We start from the raw sequence: 25,663 nt of genomic DNA on the forward strand, positions 1-25,663 counted from the left end.
GCTGTATGTCTAATATTGATATATGAGTGAGTAAATACCATGGTTGTCTTTTTGTGACTGGATTACCTCACTCAGGATGGTTTCTTCTAGTTCCATCTATTTGCCTTTGAATTTCAAGATTTCATTTTTTTCCACTTAGGAATACTCTGCTGTGTAAATGGGCCACATTTTCTTTATCCATTCTTCTGCTGAGGGGCATCTAGGTTGCTTCCAGTTTCTGGTTATTACAAATAATGCTGCTTTGAACATAGTTGAACAGATAGTTTTCATTATGTATAAATACCCCATTTTCTTTATATAGTTATGTGTTGTTGGATATCTAGACATCATTATAAAAACAAAATAAGCAAGGCTTCAACACATATATTTTCTCTTCTATGTTGAATACACATGCATGCATATGCTCACAATGAAAACAAAGGGGAGTTATTTGTGTGTGTGTGTGTGTGTGTGTGTGTGTGTGTCTGTGTGTCTGTGTAAACATCATAATGAAACCCTTTTCTCTACGTTAAACCAATTCTCAAAACATTTAAATACTACTTACCTTTATGGGCATGTACAGAGATTTAACATGAAAACATCTGGGAACAATTGCAAAATTTAAAAGAAGAATTAAAGCAAGGCTGGTTGTTCACCACTTGGGCTGGACACCAGCCTCCAAATAGTGCAGGTATCATAAAAACACTGGTATATTAAGAGCACAAAAACACACAGTTGCAGATAAAAGAGAATGTAGAGGCATGTGCCATGCCTTAAATGCAAGTTTTGTCTCTTCTTCTGACCCATCTTCCCATGCCTATGATCACTCAAAAGAAAGGCCTGGCCGGGCGTTGGTGTTGCACACCTTTAATCCCAGCACTCAGGAGGCAGAAGCAGGCTGATCTCTGTGAGTTTGAGACCACCCTCTGGTCTACAAGAGCTAGTTCCAGGACAGCCTCCAAAGCCACAGAGAAACCCTGTCTTGAAGAACAAAAAAAAAAAAAAGAAAAAAGAAAGAAAGAAAGGAAGAAAGAAAGACCCTGTCCATTTTCTTCCTTTGTTACTTTTCACCAGAAACATCACTGTGTCCTAGTACAGAAACTGATGAACAGAAATAATTACTAAAAATGATTTTCATCCAAAGGAACTTAACTAAAGTCTTAAAATTAGTTTGCAATAAAATTAACAGAGATTTATAGCAAAACAACTTATGTATTATGCAAGTCTGTTTATGATGGCTTCGAGATCTTTAAATAATTTACTCTAAGTAGCCCCTATTTTCTTATGGTTCAATTATTTCTACTGCATCTTGCTTATGTTAGGAATAATTTAATTTTCTTCCTCAACACCTGCTGTTCTATCCACACTTAGAGTGGCTTTTTTGTCACATCCTACCTCCTGTCCCTTCTCTTCAGTAGTTATAATATCCTTCCAACATGCCCAGAACAAAACTTATAATACTCATATACACATATGTGTTCAGCCATATCAGAGAATTTCTACTGGTTTTATTTCCCACATTTCTAGATTTTTCTCATCAAAACTCATCCATAAGATCAGTACATTATTTAGAAAAAAATGGCAGCAAAGCCATGGGTTATTTTTTGCTTGTTTCTTTTCTCCAGTTTTACATAATCTTTTGGTTGGGTTCCAGCAGCACATTAGGCATTGGATGAATGACAGGCACTAGGAATTATTAAAATGAAAACAAACCACTCAGGCCATTCTCCTTTTAGATGTAAACAGCGTAAAGCAAAAATTAACTTGCTAAAATCTAGACTAATAGTCCTGGAGTTGAAGGGAGCCACTGAAGATCTGACACCCGGGATGGAGAGATGACTCCTTTTTTAAGATCACTGGCTCTTCTGGCAGATAATCTGGTTTGGGTTTCCAGCAACAACAGGACAGCTATCTGCAATCCTAGTCCAAAGTGATCAGACACCCTCCTCAGGCCTGTGCAGAAACTGCATGCTTGTGGTGAAAAGACATATGATTAGGCAAAACTTTCATATATGTAAAAGGAATAGAATCTTTAAAAAAGAAATATGGAACGTTGTATGGAACTATATTATTTACAAAAACTTCAGGTGACAATTAGAAAAACAGACTATTAGCATATATTATGAAGCCTCTATATATTTGACAAATAATATTATAATGCTTATAAACCTGAATGCCATAAGTAAAGAGGAAAGCAGTATTGAAATTTTTGCATTTCAAATTTTAAAAGATAGTCATGCATTGAAACAGTTATAAGCAATTTCTGATGTGAATTTGAAGATGGAAGGACATGCAATGTGACCCACTCATTCTCAAATAATAAAGTGACCTATATCTAGTGATTAAAATTTAGTTTGTAAAGTTTTCTCAGAGGTATAATTCTCAGATAATAAATAAAAACATTCTAAAAAAACGCAAAACACCAGAGTACTTGTTGTTCTTTCGAAGGACATGAGCTTGGGTCTCAACACCCTCATGGTGGCACAAGGCATGCATAACTCTAGTTCCAGTATTCCTAACTCTCCCTCTCTTCTGAACTCCATGTCACAAGTCATACACATAGGGACCATAATACAGCATGTATAATCTCATATGCATAAAATAAAAAATAGTTATTTTAAAAGTTTCTTATTTATTAAAATAAAACACAAAACAAAAATTCAAACATTTAAAAAGTAGATGGACCATCCTATAGCCTTCATCCAGCAGCTGGTGGAAGTAGAAGCAAACCCCCCAACTAATCATCCAGCTTCACAAAGATGACACCAGCTAACTATCTCAGCAATGGAGGAGAGGCTACCTTAAATGCCCTCCCCTGATTATGAGATTGAGGACTGATTTATATGCCTTCATCCAGCAGCTGGTGGAAGTAGAAGCAGACACCCATAACTAATCACCGTTCTGAACTGGATCCCAGATGCAGAGAAGGACCAGTGAAGAGCACAGAGGTCCAGACCACACTGGTGAAAAACACAGAAACAGATGATCTGAACATCCGGGAACTCTTGCTCCCTAGTCTGATAGCTGGAATACCAGCATGGGACTGATCCAGACCCAAGGAACATGGGTTTCTGTGAGGAAACCTCAGAAATCTATGGGACCTCCTGTAGAAGCCCAGTATTTTTCCCTAGCATAGGTGTGGACTTTGAGAGCCCAGTCCATATAGAGGAATACTCCCTGAGCCAAGACACATGGGGTGGGCCTAGGCCCTACCCCAAAGGAAACGAAAGACACTGATGACACCCTATGGAAGGTCCAGGGGGAGCAGAAAAGATATGTGATAGTTAGGGTTATAGTTGGGGTAGTGGTGGTAGGGGAGAACCAGTGGAAGAAGGGAACTGGGATTGTCAAGTAAATCAATTCTGTTTCAAATTCAAATAAAAAAGTTGAAAAGGAAAAAAAAAAGTATCAGTAAAAAAAATAGTAGATGGGCTAGGTTGATTTTCCAAAACATTTTAAAATATTTCCTGTTCATAAGAATGAAAACATTTAAAGAAGAATTACATTTTATATAAAATTTCATTTGCAACTTTCTGGATAATAGAAAGTTTCTAAGGCTTTAAAAGTTATTTTCCAAAAAAAAGTTATTTCCAAAAGTAAAACTGAATTTGTACATCAACCATGGATAAGTAATTAAATTTAATTCAAATATCTTTTTTTCCTAAGCAGCAAACTGCCTCAGCTCAAATTCATTCCAGTTTTACTCTTTTCTCAAAACTCGCAACTCCTTTGCCCCCACAATTTTACTATGTAAGAGCAGAGTACTTGCAACATTTAAAATGCTCTCAGTAGATATAGACATGGAATATGGAGTAGGGATAAAGGATAGGGCATGATTAAATTCTATCAGCCTCCTCCTTGGTGGATTTGCAATTATTTCATATATTCTAAAAATGTATATGAATAAATAATATCACCTACAATTTAAGTGTACAATGTCATGCCACTTTTAAGCTTATATAGTTACCAACAAAAAATAGTTGGAAAGGATCAAAACAAAGGAAAAATAGATTTCAGTTGAGCCACTACAATAATGAAAATAAAATAAACCACTGTAAAATTTGTGACATTAGTAAAAGTGCATTGAATTCATAGTATGAATAACTTGTAAGTAAAAAATGACTTGAATAGATGGTTTAAAGTGTAAATGTTGGTCAGTGTGACTGCCAGTACTTGCAACAGTGACATGTACAATGAAAGAAGGCCTGACCATGACTTGATGGAATACAACAATTAATCAGGTGATTGTTCACTCCTATAAAAATCAAGCAAATACTTTAGAAAGGAACTTGGATAGTGAATTGAGGAGAAACCACCTTAAATTAATTAGTAAGCATGTCATAAAATAGGAGGAAGCGGGAAGTTGAGGGTAGTTATAATAGCTGGTTTCAGAAATATACTGAAATATTTTCTGCTCAGAGCTGAATTCAGATTCATTTGAAAAGGCTTTCCTGAGAGAAATTGAGAGGTAAATAAGTGATGCTTCTGACTACATGATAAAAATCACAGAGATACTTTCTAGTTATCAGATATTGTATAAAGGAAATTTGAGGATAATGATTGCCTAGTATACTCCATATGCAGTGAGAATAAAAGAGAAAAAATGAACAATTACTCTGTAGTATTCATGAGCTCCTTGGTTTTTGAGAATTTTATATTGAAAAGACTGAGATGTTCTAAGTAGGAAATATTTTCCCATTTCAGTTCAAATTCTTCCTTATATCTCCATTTTCTAAAGATTTTAAGAGTTTTATCTGTGAATCCCATGACAGAAGTATCTAACTACTTTGTCTAAAACTATGCCCACTGTTATCATTTTCTTTCTCTTTTGGTTCTTTTGGGGGCCTAGCTCTCAGCTCCCAAATAACTACACATGGAGACTTACTATTAATTCTAAATACCTGTCCTTAGCTTGGCTTATTTCTAGCCACATTTTCTTAGCTTAAATTATCCCATCCACCTTTTGTCTCTGGACTTTTTCCTTTTCTTACTTCTATAATCTTATTTTCACTCTTAATCCATGGATGACTGTGTGGCTTGGTGGCTGACCTCTTCTTGTTCCTTGATCTCTCTTGCTTCCATATCTCTCTTATTGTCATGTTTATTCTTTCTGTCTGCCAGCTCCTCCTATCCTTTCTCCTGCTTTGAGATTGGCTGTTCAGATCTTTATTAGCCCAAGTAGGTGTTTTAGTCAGGTAAAGTAATACAGCTTCACAGAGTTAAACAAATACAACATAAAAGAATGCAACATATCTTTGCTTCATTAAAGGCTCCACAGGATAAACAAATGCAACACATCTTAAAATAATATTGTACAGCATATTTTTGTCTAAATAAAAATGCAATATTTAAGTTCAACATACTAAAACTATATACAAGAAAGTTATCAAGTAAAAAAATTAGATTACAATATCCAGTTCATTTGTATTTAACAATTTTAGAGAAAACACTTCATTAACTATCTTATCTTAATGAGTACAGAGTTTTATACATAATTTGCTTTCTTTCATAATTAAGGAATACTGCAACTATGACTAGTCCTCGACTCCATGAAAGACCCAGAAGGATGTATTATTACCTAATGACAGAGAAATCCATCTATCTGAACAGTCACATACAGTTGCTCTGCAATGTTGGGGCATTCAACTTCAGCCTAAAGGCCCAGAATATCTGGCAGAGTTTTTAGTAAAGCAGGAAATTTTAAATACTGTCTCAACTTGTAATGGGAATGTTCATCAGTCACTTCCTTCTGTGTCTTCAGAATATCTGGCAGATACTTCCATGAAGCAGGAATCTTGAAGGACTTTTCTGCCTTGTTTTGGCATATTTCACAGACACTTTCCTGTGGGTCTTGCATGTCTAGTCTTCACAGAACACAGTCAAGCAGTCAAGGCAAAAACTGTTTCTAGCATAAATGGCTAATCTTGCTGCAAATAAAGCATAAAGAAAAATCCACATAAGATGGAAAACACAAAAGGAATCTGGACACTACATAGTATTGTGTTGATTTTGAATTTTGTGAATGCTAATAAGCAAAGGACAGATGCTAAAACATGGGATTGAAAGGACCGCTGAAATAAACCAGCCGATAATACACTTTAAGAATGTCTTAACTTCAAAATGGAGATCAAAAATATATTTGTAAACTGAAAAGTAAAAGATGCATTGCTTTGGAGAAGCAGTTTTGCTTTTGTTTCAATAGGTAACAAGAAGCTGTGGACTCTTTTCACTTTAATATGGATTAGTTTTGAACAAGGGATACCTCAGGAAATTTGACTGGTGATATCGATTAACAAAGGTTAAAGTCAGGCTTCTCAGGATTTGGCCATTATCTCAGTTTTTCACAGGGACCCCAAAAGACAATAGGAAGTGGTCTGGAGAAAAGGACACCCTCATTCCCAAGAGATGGTCTGGGTATCCTTTGGTTGATTTGTAGGTAATGGATGTTTGTTATGTTTAGGGGAATATAGGATAAAATTCAAGTATTAATGTCAAATATTTTATTGGTATGGATTTTGTTACATTAATAAAAATTTAAAGTTAATTTTGTTATGCTCTCTCTATATATACTTTTGTTTGGCATATTTTGCTTATGCAGTTCATTTAAAAATGCAATGTATACCAAAACCAAAAAATGCAATGTATAAATAAGAAATGAGGTTAGTGGTTAATCTATAGTAATCAAACTTATAGTCACATTAGGTATGTTTTCTAGATTAAATAGGGATATTTTAGGTAGATAAATGGTCTTCAAACACTTTGAAAGACCAATAGAATATGACATTTAAAATGTTTTGTTAACTTAGCACTTTTCATGACGATGAGACACATCTGTCCCTGGGAGTATCAATTTACTTCAAAAAAGGATGATGGGTATCCACATTATAAACAAATGCACCACATCTTAAAATAACATTCTACACTACTCCACAGCAACAGAAAACACAGTATAATTTATTATACACTGAACATTCCATAAAAACCACAATGGAGCAAATGCTTTTAATAGCTCTCCTTTAAGATCCCACCCTCTAGTGTTGTTATTTGATGGGGAGGACAGGAATTGCAGATTTGGTGGCAAATACTACTGCTAAGGATCAGAATTAGAAATTCATTCCTAGTTCATGAAAGTTAATCAGAACACATAACTTACATGATATAGACTATTTATGTTCTCATTCTAGAGTTCCACTAAAGGAAAGCATCCCTTAAGGTTGTGTGGGAGCTGACATCATGAACAAGGGGATTTTCTACACTGCTCAGAAATCCTGGAGTATAAGCGTACAATTCAAAAATGTTCAAAAGCTCAATAGCCATGTGAAGACTTGTCTTTGGATGTGCTTCACAAATAAACCAAGGAGCATTTTGTAATGTAATGATAAATTCACAAGGTATTTTATTACCCTCTAAGCTTAATGTGATCCGTGCTTAGATGAAATATCAGGAATGCATTGCAATGCATCAATGAGGTGAGGTATTCCATTATAATTCATAAATATAGAAAGGTTTTCCCATCTAGACACAGCTAGGTGTTTTTCAACACACAGGGGAATGGAACAGGTCTCGTAGTGAATGTGCCAATAAGAGGAAAGTTAAATAGTTGTAGCTTCATAGTCCTTCCTGATTTACAGTTTCCATTCAACTTTTATTAACACAAAAGGAACAGTACTTAAAATAGATCTTTTCTTTTCAATTAAATTATAAGAAAAATAAAACAGAAATTGTGTCTTGTAAATCAAACTTGCCTAAAGCCACTCAGTAATACTTCAATTACAGTCTCCATCAGTCTATCATGAATGTAATTAACGGTCTCAAATATTAACCTTTATAACAAGGAAAAACTTGGAAAAGTAAAAATAAATAATAAAATATTAATTCAGCGCCAGAAAGATGGTATAGTCAGTAATGCCTCTAGTCTGGCAACCTGAATTTAGTTGCTTCCCTAGATGCACATTGTAGAAAGAGAGAATAAATCCCACACATTGCTCTCTGACCACCACAAGTACAAAGCTGCATATTCCCACATGCCCAACATGCAACACAAATAAATGAGTAAATCAATACAAATTTTAGAAAATATGAATTCAAAATCTACATGCACAGGCTAGTCACTATATAAACAATACTAACCATTCTCCGGAGTCTTCTTTAAAAATGGGGTATTTTGTTGTTACTCATTCACATAAATACACAAACAAAAATATGGTGGCTATATCCACTTAAACCAGCAGTGTAAAAACAGGGAGGAGGCATTACTCATTTTGCCAAAACTACTTAAAAATTAAATTCGAAATATATAATATTTCCTAATTAAGTTTCTTTAGTTTGCTGATCTATAAGAGCAAAAAGCGTCTCTGTGCAAGAATTGGAGTGGAGCTTGGTCCATTCTGTGTCAGACAGAGTATGGTGTCTGAGGTAGTTTCCTGAGACTGGGAAACATGACACTCTACTCTTCAAATACACCAAGAAACATCTTGGTGTCCTGATGAATGAATTTGGTAAAAACAATGCAAAACTTCTTTTTTGTTATTCAAAACAAAAACCACTTGTTTGGTGAACAGAAAATTAACAAGTTATGAAATTAGCAAAAGAGCTAAAATAATCACAAAGATAATTTTCAAACATAAAAAACAATTTCTCATATATAGAGAAGGATAAATAATGTTTAGATAAAGTGATATTAAAAATGACTACATTTCAAAAGGTGTATGAAGAAGTTTCCTGGCTTTATTAGTTCATTTGGAAATGGAGACAGAATCTGGTCTATGTGGGCCATGGGGCATAATTTATGGATATATAGAGATATTTAAAGTTCTTTGGAATTTACAAACTTAAAAAAGATTTTTACTATATTCACAACACAATTATATGACATATGGATAGACACTAATCACCACAGAATAATATACAGAGTACTTTATCAACTTACTGGAGTAAGTTGATAGAGAATGGTAGTAGGATAAGAACAAAGACAAAATTAATTTTCTATGTAGTTAAATGTCAAACATATTTTTATCCTAAGTCAAATCAAACACAATGGCGGAAGTATTTAGTACTTCATTGTTCCTAGATTGAATGGTGATGTTGGTCTAACAGGATCCAGATGTCCAGAAAGTTTGCTCTTAACTTCTTTTTTGTTATTCAACTTGAAACTCCTCTGCCTCAGTAAATGGAAGCTACAGATGAGCTTCTCTGAGAAGGGTGCGCTAAAACTTGATCATCACTTTTATGTTCTTTTTTTCTTTACGGATGTGTTCCTTGGCTATCTTCCGTCCTGAAGGAAAGAAAGAAGAGTTAACCGCCAACTTTCCTGGGTGCTGTTTCTAAGTTGAGGTACAACCAACAGAAAAGGTAGGGTGATCACTCGCATGTCCTACTTCCATTCAATGAAAATTGAATTTCATTGCTGACTGCAGAGCAGCAGACACTTTCTGTCCTTATTAACGACTTGAGCTGTGCAGGTGCATATGGGTATGTTCATAAAAATGAAAGCTCTATCAGGCACAAATTGCCCCCCAATTTTGCCAATATTTTCTGTTTCTTATCGTTATGACTAAATAACGATGGTAAAACTAATGATGCCATTACCCTGTAATTGGGAACTGAGGCTGTTTAGCAGTGACAAAGCATACGCTCAGCAGAGTTAATGGACCAACAAGGAAGCCCCACTGGGGAGTTTGCCCACGGAGCAGGAAGACTGAACACTTTGAAGGTAGTACAGTTTTATAAAATGGAGTGTCTGAAAATTCGTTTTACAACCTTGTGTCTACTACTCTGTCCCCCTAGGAAAAGTGGAGAGAGCAAAATGTTTAATAGTTCCTTGATCTGATGACAGGACTCATGGTGAGATGGGTGCTTGCCGCAGAAGTTGAAGACTTGAGTTCAAATCCCTTGGTCCCATTTGATGTAGGAGAGAGCTCTCTCCTACAAGTTGTTCTCTGACGGGCACTCATGCGCACCTGCACACACACACACACACACACACACACACACACACACACACACACACACACATACACACACTCATACACATACGCAGACACACAAAGACAGCATGGGTAAATAGACAGACAGACAGATAGATGGTAGATAGATAGGCAGGTAGAGTTGAAGGGTCTGGAGAGATGGTCCAGTAGTTAAGAGTCATTTTTCCTGTCACAATGGACCCAAATTCAGTTCTCAAAAGCCCACAGCTATCTATTATTCTAGTTATAGGGAATCTAGCATACTTTTCTGGCCATTTCAGGTACCAGGCTCAGTCATTGTACACTTACTCATAGAGAAAAAACATTTATGCACATAAAAAGTATTTTCAAGAGAAATGTAAAAACTTCTTGAAGTAAAAGTAAGAAAAGCTACCTTGTCTCCAGGATCCCATCTTTCAGAAACTTCTTATGTGTTATGATAATTGAATTGGAGATTAAATGGAGAGCAGACACCTGATTTTAGTGGGACTTGAAGAATGTGTTTTGGGTATGGTGCATATTTGAATGCACAGTATTGTTTATGAGCTATTTTTGGATGACTGAGTAGGTATTAGTTCAAATTAGCATTATTGCATCATTTAGCAAAATATCAACTAGCCAGGCATGGAACTTCACATCTGTTTTCTCAGTATTGGAAATTTGAGGCAGGAGGATCACTAATTTGGGAATATGCTGGGCTATGCAGTGATTGTCAGAATCTGATTTAAGGAAACAAATTAATATAAATTAAACAGTAATATTTTTACCCAAGAATATACTTTACCTTATGCCAGTGAGAGCAAACTGAAATTTTTACACATAATTTTGGCATTAGGAGATGTAGACTCCCTAGTCAGCCCCTTCTCTCTTCTCTTCCCTTCTCTCTTCACTCTCTCCATTTCTTCCTCCATGTGTTTGGTTAATTTCTTGTCAACTTTACACAATCTCTAGACATCTGGAAAGAGGAAACTATAATTAAGGGAAAGTCTTCAACAGAATGTATATAATGCAAGCCCATGTGGCATTTACTTGATTAGTGATTGATGGGGGGGGCGCGGCTCTGCATGGTGGTGCCCATGTGAGGCACCACCACTGGTGTACCTGGCTGATATAAGAAAGCAGGCTGACAAGTCTGGGAGCAAGCCAGTAAAAAGCTTTCCTCCATCCATCTCTCCTGCCTCTGTTCCTGCTTGAGTTGCTACCGTGACTTCCCTCAACCATCGCATGTGTTCAGGACTAAGTAACCCTTATTCTCCCCAGATGGTTTTTGGTCACAGCAACAAAAAACCAAACTAGAGAATTCCCTCACTCTCCACTAAATAAGCCGTAATTATTTTTCACCACATAAGAAGTGAACTATCTCTACTGTTAATGAAACAATACTTTCTATTATGTAATAGCAGAAGGAGCATGTAATTATTGGGTATTTCCTTTCAGCATGCCGTTGAGCACTTTACATGATTAATAAATTCTATTCCCCTCTTTTTTTTCCTTTTGGGACCATGAGAACTAGAGATTTGGAGTGGTGGGCCTAGGGCTAGACTGTCAGTCGGTGATAAGACAGAGATTTAAAAGACGTCTAGTTGAATTCCATCACCTTAACCTTTGGAACACATGGAAGCACGTCATAAAGGAGCTTTCCCTGAATCTCCTCATTTGAGCCTCCCAAAAGCCCTTTAAGTTAAGCATAGCTTATGCTTTGAGCTCTGCTTTACAGATGGAGGTTTAGTGATGTAAATAACTGCCTTAGGGCTTAAGCAGACATTAACCCACAAAGTCAAGTCATGATCTGCCTTTTCCACATAGAGCTTAATGCTCTTGGGTGTGTGGTGCAGTGTGTAGCTCCTGACAATCCTCAGCCCAGCCAAAACCTCAGGATTCAGGCTGATTGTTTTCAGAGGAAAGAGAGAGAGAGAGAGAGAGAGAGAGAGAGAGAGAGAGAGAGAGAGAGAGAGAGAGAGAGAGAGAGAACTGTTCCATCTACACTAGCCCTTCCTTCTAGTTAGACAGAACAAGACATGTTGGGTTCAAGGCTACCTCCCTTATGTCTTTCGATTTCTTCAATCAAACCCTTTTCCTACTTTCTATCCTTTTGCTTCATTATCTATTCAGTTCTCCAGGTTATTGCAATGTGGATATGCTATTAAGCTTTTGTCCTATATCTTGCACAATGAAAATGAATTTGTGTTCTCATTTAGAAAAACAGCCTAAGATAGTATGGTCTCACCAAAATGCTGGCCTCTCATCCTGTGATTCCTGGGAGAGATCTCTATGTGCATTGGGACTCAGGATACAAGGAAAAGCAGCTGTGAGTACAGTAATATCCCCTGCTGCTGTCACTGTAATAACCACAGAACAGAGCTTTGCCACATGCCAGTAGGAACACATATTCTCAGCATAGATCCTTGGGACCACAAAGTTACATGAGAAATCCCAGAGACATATTTATTAACCCTTTCTAAGGTACCTGAGGATTTTGTTGGTTTCCTTTAGTTCCCTAGATTAAAATATCGTTTCACATACTCTTCTGAAAAACAGTGGTTACCTGTCAAATGATGCAAATCAGGAAAGATTTCTGACTATATATCCATTTTTCAATGGTCAAGTTAAAATACCTTTTCTCCATGAGGTTTTTAAAATATAATATCCTCTTTTATCCTTTGATAATTTCTTATAAGCACACAACATATTTCCATTCTATTCTTGGATTTAGACAGGAATTAAAATTTTATGGTCACTTTTATAGATGTTTTGACACATTCTGGGTATATAAGTAAAAATGGGCACAATATGTTGAAAGTTTTTAAAGAACATAGCTGGGAATATAGGAATTATATATCAGAATGGATATAGAACCCATCTTTTCAGCAAGAGATATGACTGATATTCCAATGAATCATCAAGGTGGCACATTAGTAAATATGTTTTCTGCCTTGATAGCTGGAAAATGAGGGAAAAAAGAAATAGCATGTTTCAGTACTGTCCCCTGCTACCAGCCTCTTTCTTTTTACTTTCTCTTTGTTAAAAATGTCTTATTTCACTTGTTTTGGTAGAAAATGCTACTTCTGTATGAACCTTTGCAATATGTTTTCATGTTAATAGATATTTTCAATTAACTACAGTAGAGAAAGTTGATTGCATATTACTGTTTAAGATATCATAGAGATTTATTTACATGTATTCCTATATCCACCAAACCCTTTATTGATCTACTACTCTGTGCTGAGTAATTGTTAGGACACAAGTACTGATATATAAATATGCACCATTAAAATCAATGATGTTAACAACTTAGACCATGGTGACTATTTTCATTTATATGCTCTAGAAGTAAGTAAGCGGCCATTTATGTTCATCCCAGAGATCCACAATGCCATTTTATTAAGGTCTTTCATTCAAGGAAGAAAAGGTTTTTCATTAATTCTAATATCCATCTTTACTCTGAACAAAGAATACTTGATGTAACTTCCTGGCATTGTTTTGCTGTAAGAAAATTAAAACAAAAACAAAACCCCCAGAAAATCAGGGTCTAAGAATGACCAATTTAATAAAACATTTTCCTTCAGAGATGTGAGGTATTGGGGTCAATGTTACAATCTGTGTCCTCATGATCTTTATTCGTTGTCTGCATCTCTCAAAATTGGAATGTTCAGTGAAATTGAGTAATTATAAACCTGTTTCAACACCAACAATATTTTGCACATTGAGGGGATAACATTCTCACTACCAGTAGTAATGTGACAATAATACCAGAAAATGAAGACTTTGCCACCAAATATCCCTATCATGTATGCTCCCACTTCAGTCCACAGCCCCCTGCTCTGATTTTTCATAACTGTTGGGGCACTGTTAAATATATACCCCATGACCAGTCTTCTACTTTTATATAAAACACTAATCTTTTGTATATTTCAATTACCATAACACTGCCCTGACAATAGAAGCATGCTAATTGATGTATCAATAAATTTGTTATTACTGAACCAAGTCCCTCCTTTCTACTTCTAATCTAGGTATTCCTGTCTTATGTGCTTCCATGTGCATTGGAGCTTTCTGCAATGGCTTATATTCTTATTGCTCAGCAAAGTGTTCACGCATAGCACCTCTACTCCCCATGCCAATCTGGGCAAGTCTCTGTAACTGCATCTTTCACATTACCAAACTGGAAGTCAAATTCCATTCTCATTCTGATCTAGTCGCCTCTAGTATAGCAGTCACCTCGCTTCCTGCCAGTGCTGTCTCCTCTTGGCATACTGGATACAGTCTCCAACCCCACTTCATGCTTTTCCATGCTAAGCTGTTATCTTTTTCAAAAATGTCTGTACTTTTTAATGAAAAAGTGTTCTAAAATCACTTTCTATATATTTCTATTTTGTGTACAATAGCAAAAATTTTTTAGGCATTAAACCTTATGTACACCTTTATCATCCCCAATTTTAGCCTTATAATTTAGTTTTTACTGAATAGTTCTAAATTACACTGTCCTCCTACCTATTTTGTAAGTCTTAGGTAGATTTTAATGTAGATCTAGTCCATCCATGCTCAAACATGGGCGTCCAATCTTTATTTAGAATGTTTAGAGCTACTTCCGTCTTTAAAAAGAACTATCACTCTTCAGTCATCATTTTTTCTTTCTTATACCTAATAATCAGTGTTATTAATCTGCTGTTGTAACTTCAAAATACACCTGCAGGCAAATGTTTTCACCACCTCCATTACAAATCTGTTGAATGTCCTTCAGACTATTGTAAGCATGTCCAATGTCATCTCGCCTTGCAATCTTGCTTCCCCTCATTCTTTGCAGTTGATTGTAAAAACAGCAATTTGGTCAATTTTTTCAAAAGTTACCAATTATTTTCTTTACAGTTAGTGTGTGGTGGTTTGAAAGAAAATGCCCCCCCATAAGGATTGGCACTATTAGGAGGTGTAGCCTTGTTGGAGAACGTGTGACCTTGTGGGAGGAATTATATCACTGTATGGGGGTAGGTTTTGAGGTTTCCTATGCTCAAGCTATGCCCTGTGTGACACACAGTTGTTTCTGCTGCCTCCACATAAAGACGTAGTACTCTTAGCTCTTACTCTAGCGAAATACAATACTGTGCTGAAGATCTTCAATGTCCAAAAAAGGGCAAAGAGAAAAAGAAGTATAAGTATAAACCATTCAAAACTGTATCTAAACAACATGGCTTTTTGCAATCAAATGTACAACTCTTAGCCAAATTCAAAATGTGAATAGGCTTTATCCTCAGGGCTTAGAGTCAGGAATCAGCACATGTTGTAACAAAGAAACATAGCTTGGGACTTAACCTCTTTTTAAAATAATTATGCAGTTTGATTTACACTCAGCATATAAAATACATACAGGTTACTCGGCTATTCTTAGCAAGTTTAAAATATAAATCTCAGAGACATTTTAAACAGTTACAGAATTGCATTAGAAGCCCAAGCCCACTATGCACTTGAACTGACACTTGATGTATTTGGAAGTGAATTGAGGCTCGGGTGTGAAAGAAGCAGAAAACCATCCATAAATTATCTATGAAAGTGGCAAAGCAAATGAATTCTCAGTTTTCAATTATTTTTAGATAATGTCAATTCATAGCCTCATCCTGCATCATGAGACAACACACAGGAGGATTTCTAAATCATACCTACATGTAAGTGACACTCAAACACCTTATTCTCCTGTGTCTATTTCATACCTGGGATCTCTCATCCACCTGGGAAACTTTCACTCTTGACCATCTTTGGTATTCTATACCCTTTTCTTTCAGAAGTTTCACCACCATCAGATTGTACAAACAGCAAATTTTTTCTTATTTATGTCATCTTGTATGGTAACTGACTCATGCACAAAAAAATAAAAGCCAGTAAACATCATTTAATTTGTGATTTAGGAAATTAGTTCATGACTGAGTATATTTTTAAAACACATTTGCAATTTTATCTGCATCAAAAATAAGAATAATCCAGAGCAAGGAAATAACAGAGAGATGTTTCCCAGCTTTCTCTTTTTTTCAGAAATAAAAGCAAGAAAACATGCTTAGAAGAATGATGGATAGAAAGAACACCAACACAGACATCCATTCAGGTGTCTGTGCCCAATTTCAGCTCTTATTACATGTACACAATTTAAGTTTTGATCAATGTTTTATTTTATATATTTTATGTCTGTTTTCACAACATAGGTCAATGTGTGCAGCTCCAAGCAATCACTGCTGAAGTAAAAGCTAAAAGCAAAGTGCCATTTCCCCCTTTCTGAGCATCAGTGACAGTAAATCATATCAGCATCTCAACTCCAGGCACTTGAGTCAGAGATAAATCAACCACTTAGTAGATTTGAAAACTCAATTGTTGTTAAAGTCCAAATAGAATTTCTCCTTTCTGTAGCTTTTAGCCAACACCAGAAAGAGCATGGCATTAAATATATAATGTCATTTATATTGTTATCTCTGCCTCCACTTTAGTGTCACTTTGTTACATATTTTCCCCCAACACTCTCCTATAAATATATTATCTTGTCAACCAGAATTCACAAATTTCCATCTCTCTTTTTAGCTTGTGGCACCATGTGATGCCACCCATGTTGATAACTATATGGCTCCAATCTACATCAAGCCTCAAACAGGAAAGCCTGACACTTCTTACACATCGAGATAAACACTGGATTCCTTCAGTCTCTTCAGGGAATGTGTTCGTCAAGTGCTATGATTTTTACATTTTACTGTTTATAATATTAATAGCTATGCAATAAGATATGTACTATTGAACTGTCAGGAATGATTTGTTACCAGATGTTAGCCTAATTTACCAGCTGTCAAATTTTAATAATTTGTGCTTGTGGGTAAAGTGACACTAAACTTTCATTGTAAATCAAGACATATAGCACAACTTACTTGAAATTACAGAAGCTGAGGGAATATGTCTAAGATGCTCTCAATGGTTTGCACAACTTGAACTGAGCATGCAGCTTGCACATGGCGTTTGGAATGCAATGTATGTAACAGATTGGAAAGTTTATGTTTTATTTTATGCGTTTGAGTCACTGCAGCACTGTGAGCAGAGCTGTGCAACTTACACTGCTTTAGTATGTTTCTGATGGACGGCCAGGTGGGAATTCTCTTCCAAAGATATTCCAGTCTACCAGGTGTGTGATGATACCCACCTCCAATCCCAGCAAAATGGAGTCTGAGACAGGAGGATAGCCAGTTGAAGGTGAGCTTGGGTTAAGCAACAAGTTGAGAAGGGAGAAGGGAGAACAAGATCATGCCTTTTAAAATAACAACAAAACCGGGGATAGGGAGATAAGTCAGTGGGTAAACTGCATGCTGCATAAGAATGGACACCTGATTTGAGATGCTCAGCACCTATAATGCATCTGGAGCTCCAGCACTGTGGCAAAGTTGATCTGAACCCCAGGACGCAGTCTCCAGCTGGAGCAGCTGACTCCATGAGAGATCCTGTCTCCAAAATAAGGTGAAAAGTAATGAAGGAAGATACGGGTGGTCATTCCTCTTGCTTCAATATGTGCAAAAGCAGAGGCATACACATACAGGAACAAATGCATATGGATATACCACACAAAATCCAAAACAAAACGTCAACAGACAAAAGTTCATATATTTTTTGGAGGGGAGATTACTTCTCTTAGAGTTCAATATAATAATTCATCAGCGAAAGAAGTGAGTGGAGGAATGAAGACAATAAAAGAGTTGGTGCAACACCGAGGGTGCTTTTAGCTGGCTTGATATTCATTGATTGCTCAGCCTGCTTTATTATATAGTCTAGGCCCACCAACCCAGGGGTGGTACCACACACAATGGGCTGAATTCTCCCATATAAATCACTATTAACAAAATAGTCTTTCCTATAACCTGGTGTGTGTGTGTGTGTGTGTGTGTGTGTGTGTGTGTGTGTGTGTGTGTGTGTTTATATCTGTGTCTGTGTGGTTATTTATGTTAGCAACAAAATATACTAAATATGGTGATTTGAAAGGAAATTGACCCCAGGGAATGGTAGTTTTAGGAGGTATGGCCTTGTTGGAGGAAGTGGATCCCTATGGGTTGGGCTTTGAGATTTCAGCAGCTCAAGCAAAGTCTAATGTGTTGCAGTAACTTCCAGCTGCCTGAAGATCCAGATGGAGAACTCCCAGCTACCTCTCCAGCCCCATGTCTGTTTGTATGCCATCATGCTTCCTGCCATGACAATATTGGACTAAACCTCTGAACTGTAAGTAAGCTCCAATTAAGTGTTGTCCTTTATATCAGTTGCAATGTAACCCAATCTAAGACACTAAGACAAAGCATTAAAAAATCTAACAACATAATGTTGAAGGTTAATGGGAAGAAAATCCAAAGGTAGGAAAAAAGACCTATGAGCAGGCACAAAAATCAAAGGCTCACTTGTTCACACATTCAGGAATATCACAAACATAGTAAGCTGAATATATATATATATATATATATATATATATATATATATATATATGCCAAGTGCTTCCTGATTTTTGTGAATTCATATGATCTCAGCTCAGTTTATTTAGTTGGAAAAATTTTTCCTGGTGTCTTCTATCCTTGCTGACTGTTACACTCTTTCCACCTCCACTTCAACTTCCTTGAGGTTACCTGACATCTGAGGAGAGGGATTAAATGGACACATCTCATTTATAGCTATATTCCAAGATCTCTCTTTCTCTTTCCCTGAATAATGTCTGGCTGTGCATCCCTGCAAAATGAAGCTTCTCTTATGATGCCTGAGTAAGACACTGATCTGTACGTATAGCAGAATATCATGAGGAGTCAATTTATCATTACTTTTTTTAAAGACCAGAGGTATTTTGTTTGATCCTAGATCTCTGGGCTATCTAATCTCTAATTCTTAGTCAACCAAGCAGTGTCAGGTACAGATTCTCTCTCATGGGGGGGTGTGGAAGAATAGATTATTTTTTTAACTATGTCAAGATGTGTTACCTTTGTTTGTGTTGCAGAATATTTGTTTAACTATGTAAAGATGGGTTGTTGTTTCACCTTGCCTGCCTAAGGCACCTGATTGTACTAATACAAAGCTCAATTGCCAAAAGATAGACAGAGGAGGGATAGGCTTGGCTGACAGGCAAAGACAAAGGGGGTACATAGATGAGGTAAACAATGCTCAGAGAAGCACATGGATTAAGAGAAATTTATTAATTTAAGTTGAAAAGAAAAGCTAGCTAGAAACAATCTAAGCAAAATCAAGCATTCATAATTAATAATAAGTCTCTGTATCATGATTTGTGTGCTGGTATTCCAAGAGAGCCTGTAACATTTGGCACATATTTTTGGTTTGCCTGGGGAAACATGAAATAAACTTAACACTATAGTAGCCCAGTACTCACAGGATACAGAAGTATGGTTCCACCAGATACTGCAAGGTGGGTCTAGACCTGCCCCCAAACAATATGACAGACTTTGAAGGTTCTTGTTAGAGGGCCTCACTATCCCTGGGGAGGAGTTGGGAGTGGGTTACGGTAGGTTGGGTGGGGAACATGGGAGGATGTGTAAATATGAGTAATTAAAAATAACAAAGGAAAAAATATTTGCTACCCCCCCAAAAAAGAATTTAAAAATGCCTGCCACAGTGCATGCACCAATTTCTGATAGGTGGGGTGGTTAAATGCCACTCTTGGCTAAATACATCTCTTTGTTAAACACAGCTCTAGGCAAGGACTTCCAGGCATAGAGCTCAGGGCTCATGCCCCAAGCAGGGCAGAGCCAGCCACCTGGAAACCTCAATCTTTGGGTTGAGGATTTGGCTCATATAGTCAGAGAATGCTACAAATGATCAATAAAGCAAGTCAAAACCAAAGGGGTGAAAAAAAGCAACACCAAAAACTCTACCGAGTTACAGTGTGTTTTAAAATGGGCATATGTATTTAAGACAAAAAATAAAATGGTGTTTTGGAGACTAGCTTCTTGAGTTCTTTCTATATTTTGGAGATCAGCCCTCTGTCAGATGTGGGGTTGGTGAATATCTTTTCCCAGTCTTTGGGCTGCCAATTTGTCTTGCTGACTGTCTGTCTCCTTTGCCTTACAGAAACTTCTCAGTTTCAGGAGGTCCTATTTACCAATTGTCGACCTCAGTGTCTGTGCTACTGGTGTAATGTTCAGGAAGCAGCCTCCTGTACCAATTAATTCAAAGGTATTTCCCACTTTGTCTTCTAATACCTTCAGTGTAGCTGGATTTATGTTGAGATCTTTGATCCATTTTGACTTAAGTTTTGTGCAAGGCGATAGGCTTGGGTCTAACTGCAGTCTTCTACATGTCTGCAAACAGTTATGCCAGCAACATTTGTTGAAGATGTTCTCTTTGTTCCATCATATAAACTTGGATTCTTTGTCAAAAATCAGGTGTTCATAGGTGTGTGGGGTAATATCAGGGTTTTCAATTCTATTCCATTGGTCTACCAGTCTATTTCTGGGCCAATACCAAGCTGTTTTCAGGACTATAGCTCTGTAATAGAGCTTGAAGTCAGGATGGTGATGCCTCCAGAAGTTCCTTTATTCAGCCACTTTGGAAATCAGTATGGTGAATCCTCAAGAAAATGGGAATGAGTCTACCACAAGATCCAGCATTTCCACTCTTAGGCATATACCCAAAAGAAGCACATTCATACAACAAGGACATATGTTCAACGATGTTCATAGCAGCACTATTTGTAATAGCCAGAAATTAGAAGCAGCCTAGATGCCCCTCAACGGAAGAATGGATAGAGAAAATGTGGTACATTTTCACAATGGAGTACTACTCAGCAGAAAGAAAACAATGGAATCTTGAAATTTGCAGGAAAATGGATGGATCTAGAAGAATCCATTCTGAGTGAGGTAACCCAATCGCAAAAAGAAAATATGGCATGTACTCACTCATATGCGGATTTTAGACATAGAGTAAGGATTACCAGCCTACAATCCACACTGACAATGAAGCTAATAAACATGGAGGTCCCTAAGAGAGACATACATGGTTCCCTGGAGAAGAGGAGATGCTCAGGATCTGCTGTGCAAATTGGGAGCATGGGAATAGGGGGGAAGGAGCTAGGAGAATGAGAAGGGGAGAGAAAGAGGGATGCCGAGAACATGAGGGAGCAGAAAATATGAGTCAGGGGAAGAATACATAATAACAAGAATGGAGATATAATAGAGGGAGACACTTTTGGTTTACAGAGAAATCAGGCACTAAGGAAATGTCTGGAGATCTACAAAGATGACACAGGCTAACTATCTCAGCAATGGAGGAAAGGCTACCTCAAATGCCCTCCCCTGATTATGAGATTGATGAAAGACTTATATGCCCTCTTTCAACAGCTGGTGGAAGTAGAAGCAGACACCCATAACTAATCACCGATCTGAACTGGAACCCAGATGCAGATACCTGGAATACCAGCATGGGACGATCCAGACCCAAGGAACATGGGTTTCTGTGGGGAAACCTCAGAAATCTATGGGACCTCCTGTAGAAGCCCAGTATTTATAACTAGCATAGGTGTGGACTTTGGGAGCCCAGTCCATATAGAGGAATACTCCCTGAGCCAAGACACATGGGGTGGGCCTAGGCCCTACCCCAAAGGAAATGAAAGACTCTGATGACACCCTATGGAAGGCCTCACCATCCAGTGGGAGCAGAGAAGATATGTGACAGATAAGGTTTTAGTGGCGGGGGGGCGGGTAGGGAGGACAGGTTGGAGAAGGGAAATGGGATTGTCATGTAAAACAATCCTGTTCCTAATTCAAATAAAAAAAAAAAAGGAAATGAAATTGGACATAGACATTCAGAGGTACCAAGCCAAGTAAATAGTATAAAAATAAGAAAGTCTTTAAATATAGTAAAGCAATATAAAGGAAACAAATCATATAAAGATGGGAAATACACAGTGAGTCTGCATCTTATGGTGCTATGTTTACTTTGAATTAATCAAATATTGATGAGTCAATGACAGCTGTTGAGAGACATTGGATTTTAAAAGGATTGCTGAATTAAACAAGCCTACATAATTTAGGGATGTCTTAAAATTGAATTCAGAAAACTTATTGCATTCAGGGAAGGTTATGCTTTTCTTTCCACAAGAAATAAAAGACTTTGGATTCCTTCAAGTTTAACAAATATCATGTTTTATTGGGGGAGACCTCCTGAAAATCTTGGCTACATACATAAATAATTAAAACAAGAAAAGCTACAAGACAGGTCACTTCTTTTTTGTTTTGTTTTTGTTTTTTGGTGGGATTTTTGTTTGTTTGTTTTTGAGACAGGATTTCTCTGTGTAGCTTTGAAGTCTATCCTGACACTTGCTCTGTTAGGCTCTGTACTTACAATCTTTGTTATGCTGCATGGATGTGTCTACTCTTGTTTGTGGTATTTTGCAAATGCAGCTTTTTAAAAAATGTAATGTATAATTAATAAATGCAGGTTACTAGTCACCTATAATAAACTGGTATTAAGTGTGATTTCAAGGTTAAACAAATGTATTTTAGATAGATAGGTGATCTGCAAATACTTCAGAGACCAACACAATATGAGATTTTTTTATACTTGATAACCAAAGGCTTTTCATGACATTGAGACACTTTTGCACCTGGTAGCACCAATATTCTTCATAAAAGGATGATGGGCTTTGAAGAATCTCCATACGGGGTTTGTTTCATTGTGGCAAATCTAGCCGTTTTGTCAAAAAACTGTCCTTGCCTTAACTACTGATAATATGCCATCTAAACTGGGCATGAAGAACCCATAGAAAAGGTACTGGTGAATTTGTCAAGAAAAGGTGGGACTGTCCTTAAAAGTTCCTGTTTCATAGAAAAATCTGCCAGATATTCTAGGCCTATAGGCTGTACATGGCGTAACAATTCCTGTCTGTCTGTACAGACCTCCAGACCTCTATGGTTAGCTAATGTCAAGCTTCATCTTCTGATATTCAGATAAACTTTACTTGTTCAAGCAAGATATCACCACAATACCTAGGAACTACAAACCCATTCTTGGTCAATGAAGTGTTCTACACTTATTTGTTAATCCTGTTTGAAACAAGAAAATATGTCTGATGGTTCTATACATTATTATAAGTGGAATATTGAAACTAAATATTGTAATTATTGCTTCACTTCTTTAAGCATTTGCTTTATGTAAGTTGTGTTAATATACCTTTATATTACTATAATAATACAATAATCATATAGTTTCCATATAATTTCTACTGCTGTTATTCCAGATGTCCCACAGTTATTTTGCAACATTTTGTTTTTGTGCTTTCTTTAGTAGTAATTCCTCTCTTCAGATCTTCTTTCTGTTAGTATCCTCCTCAAGGACACCAAGATCTCCACTATTCCTCTTTGTTAAGATTTATTCTATGTTTGTGACTTTTTCTTTATTGTTTATTCAGTGTTTCAATCATTTGTACCACAAACACACACACAAACACACACATGGAGGCGTACTTGCACGCACTGGCCCGCTTGAGCACGCACACAGACACACACACACACACAAACATTCTATTGTATTACACTGATGACTTCTTCTGTCTCCTCAGGTAAGAAATTATTCTAAAATATGAGAATATTTCAAATGGTAGACTTACAATCTTTGTAAGCAGTCCACATGGTTGCCTCTGAGGGGAAATTTCTCTTGATCTCTTGATTGCTTTATTGTGTAGCAGCCATACTTTGTCATTTCCTTGCATGGTTTCTGGTTTTTAAATGAAACTCAGATTATTTAAGTAATATAAAATGAAAATTTTGTAGTCGTAATTGTTCTCTTCATCAGTGCTTCTTATTTTTAGTAGTATCCATTGTTTGAAAGTTAATTTTTTTAAACTAATTGTTAAACATCTGTACACTTTGTGACACGTGCCTTCAACGATATCACCTTAGTTTAGTATTCAACTAGTACGTGAATAGAGATTACTTTTAAAGCACAGGACCAATAAGCTCACTCCCCCCCATACAGTGTCCTGTTTTTTGGTCATCATATATCTTTAAGGCCGAGGAAACCTTTTTTTTTTTTTCCTTTTCCCTCCTGCTTGTTCAGAGCTTCAAGCTTAGAGATTGTTTTCTAGGTGTGTGCACCATCTTAGTTGTGGGATGGCCTTATTAGACTGTAGGAATCATTTTTCCTAATTTGTCTTTGGGGTTTCAAATAAGCTTTTGGTTTGCATGTATCTTTATAGCATTTCCAGATAGGTACAGTCCTCGTATTCTTTTTGATAAATGTGCCAGTAAAAAAAAAATCATCTAGACTTACTGAGTCTTGAATCTAGTTAAATAAAGACAAACTCTGAATAGTAGTTTTCAGGAAACTACAGAGCAAGACAGATAATAGCAGAGTTGTAGTGACAGGACTTTGAGGAGACTCTCACATATTTAACCCTTCCTCTGACTAGTAGAATGCAGTTTTGATGGCAAAAATTACAAGGGTGTTCAGTTTTCAGGAAAACAAGGACCACAAAAAACTGGAATAGGAACAAGAGGAGCTAACAGCCACAAAACTCACATATACTGTTCGCAGATTTGCAGGGGTAAATTAATAGATTATTAGCCAACAATCTCTGTCTACCCATCCACATTGTGCTTACTAATGAAACAATTAATGTGCAAACAGTAATAGGCGACTGATTCATTGTGGCTACTTTGAGAAGTGGAACAATGACAAAAACAGGAGCACTGACCCACTACAGGTCACTGAGGTTCAGGTTTAAGTAGAGGACAAGAAATATTCTTCAGAGACATTCTGATAAAAGTGAAATCCTTATCAATATTTGAGATCCAGTCTTCTCTTTCATGTTCTGGGATAAGTTGTCAAAACTATGTAAAGTTTCTTCATGAGTGACAAGTTCCTTCTCTAGCTGGCACCTGAGTTTTCAGCTTTTTGCTACTTCTCAGTAGGAAGGCATTGGGAAATTTGCAATTCTTTTGGGACCATTGTTTCAAAAGTGAATGCCATATATAAGAACACAAGTAGCCAAGTTTAATTATGCAGCAGAAGACCAAATTCTGGCATTCAGAAGATCAGGGAAGGAACAGAACCTTACCTGCTGCATGGGTGATTCAGGCAAACTAACTACTGTTACAGCCAATGGTTCATATATCAACCCAGCTCTTTTTGTATATCCACAGAGTTATACTTGCTATATACTCGAATAACAACTAAACCTGTTTCATGATTTAAGACCTGCCTTCTCCCTCCTTCCTCTTACTGGACCTTAGAAAGAGGACAATTTTCCCTTGTGTTTGAAACTCTCCACTTTATATCCCCAAAGTATGCCATTGGTCAAAGGCTCTTACAGAAGGATTCTTAATGTCTTTCCCCGACAAACCTTCCTCTCTCTCTCTCTCTCTCTCTCTCTCTCTCTCTCTCTCTCTCTCTCTCTCTCTCTCACTCTCTCTCTCTCTAAATCCATCAGAAGACACACATTGAGTAATCCCATGAATAAAAAGATAGCAAATAGGTACTTAGTAAGAAAGTGATATTGCAGACCTTAGGGGCTGTAGATAACACTGTTTTATATGGGTAGCATTGAACACCGTACTTATAGTTGACTGGAAAGATCTTAACAGCTGCTTTTCTAATCATGGATCCTTTCTTCTAAAACACAGCATGAGACGAATTATTTTCACACCATGCCATTGATTTCCCAGCTATAACAAGAGGGTAAAAGCAGTACCCACTCTTGGGATATTTTAAAGTGAAAGGAA

The sequence above is a fragment of the Cricetulus griseus genome, chromosome 8 (genome assembly GCF_003668045.3).
Source record: "Cricetulus griseus strain 17A/GY chromosome 8, alternate assembly CriGri-PICRH-1.0, whole genome shotgun sequence".
Taxonomy (NCBI): domain Eukaryota; kingdom Metazoa; phylum Chordata; class Mammalia; order Rodentia; family Cricetidae; genus Cricetulus; species Cricetulus griseus.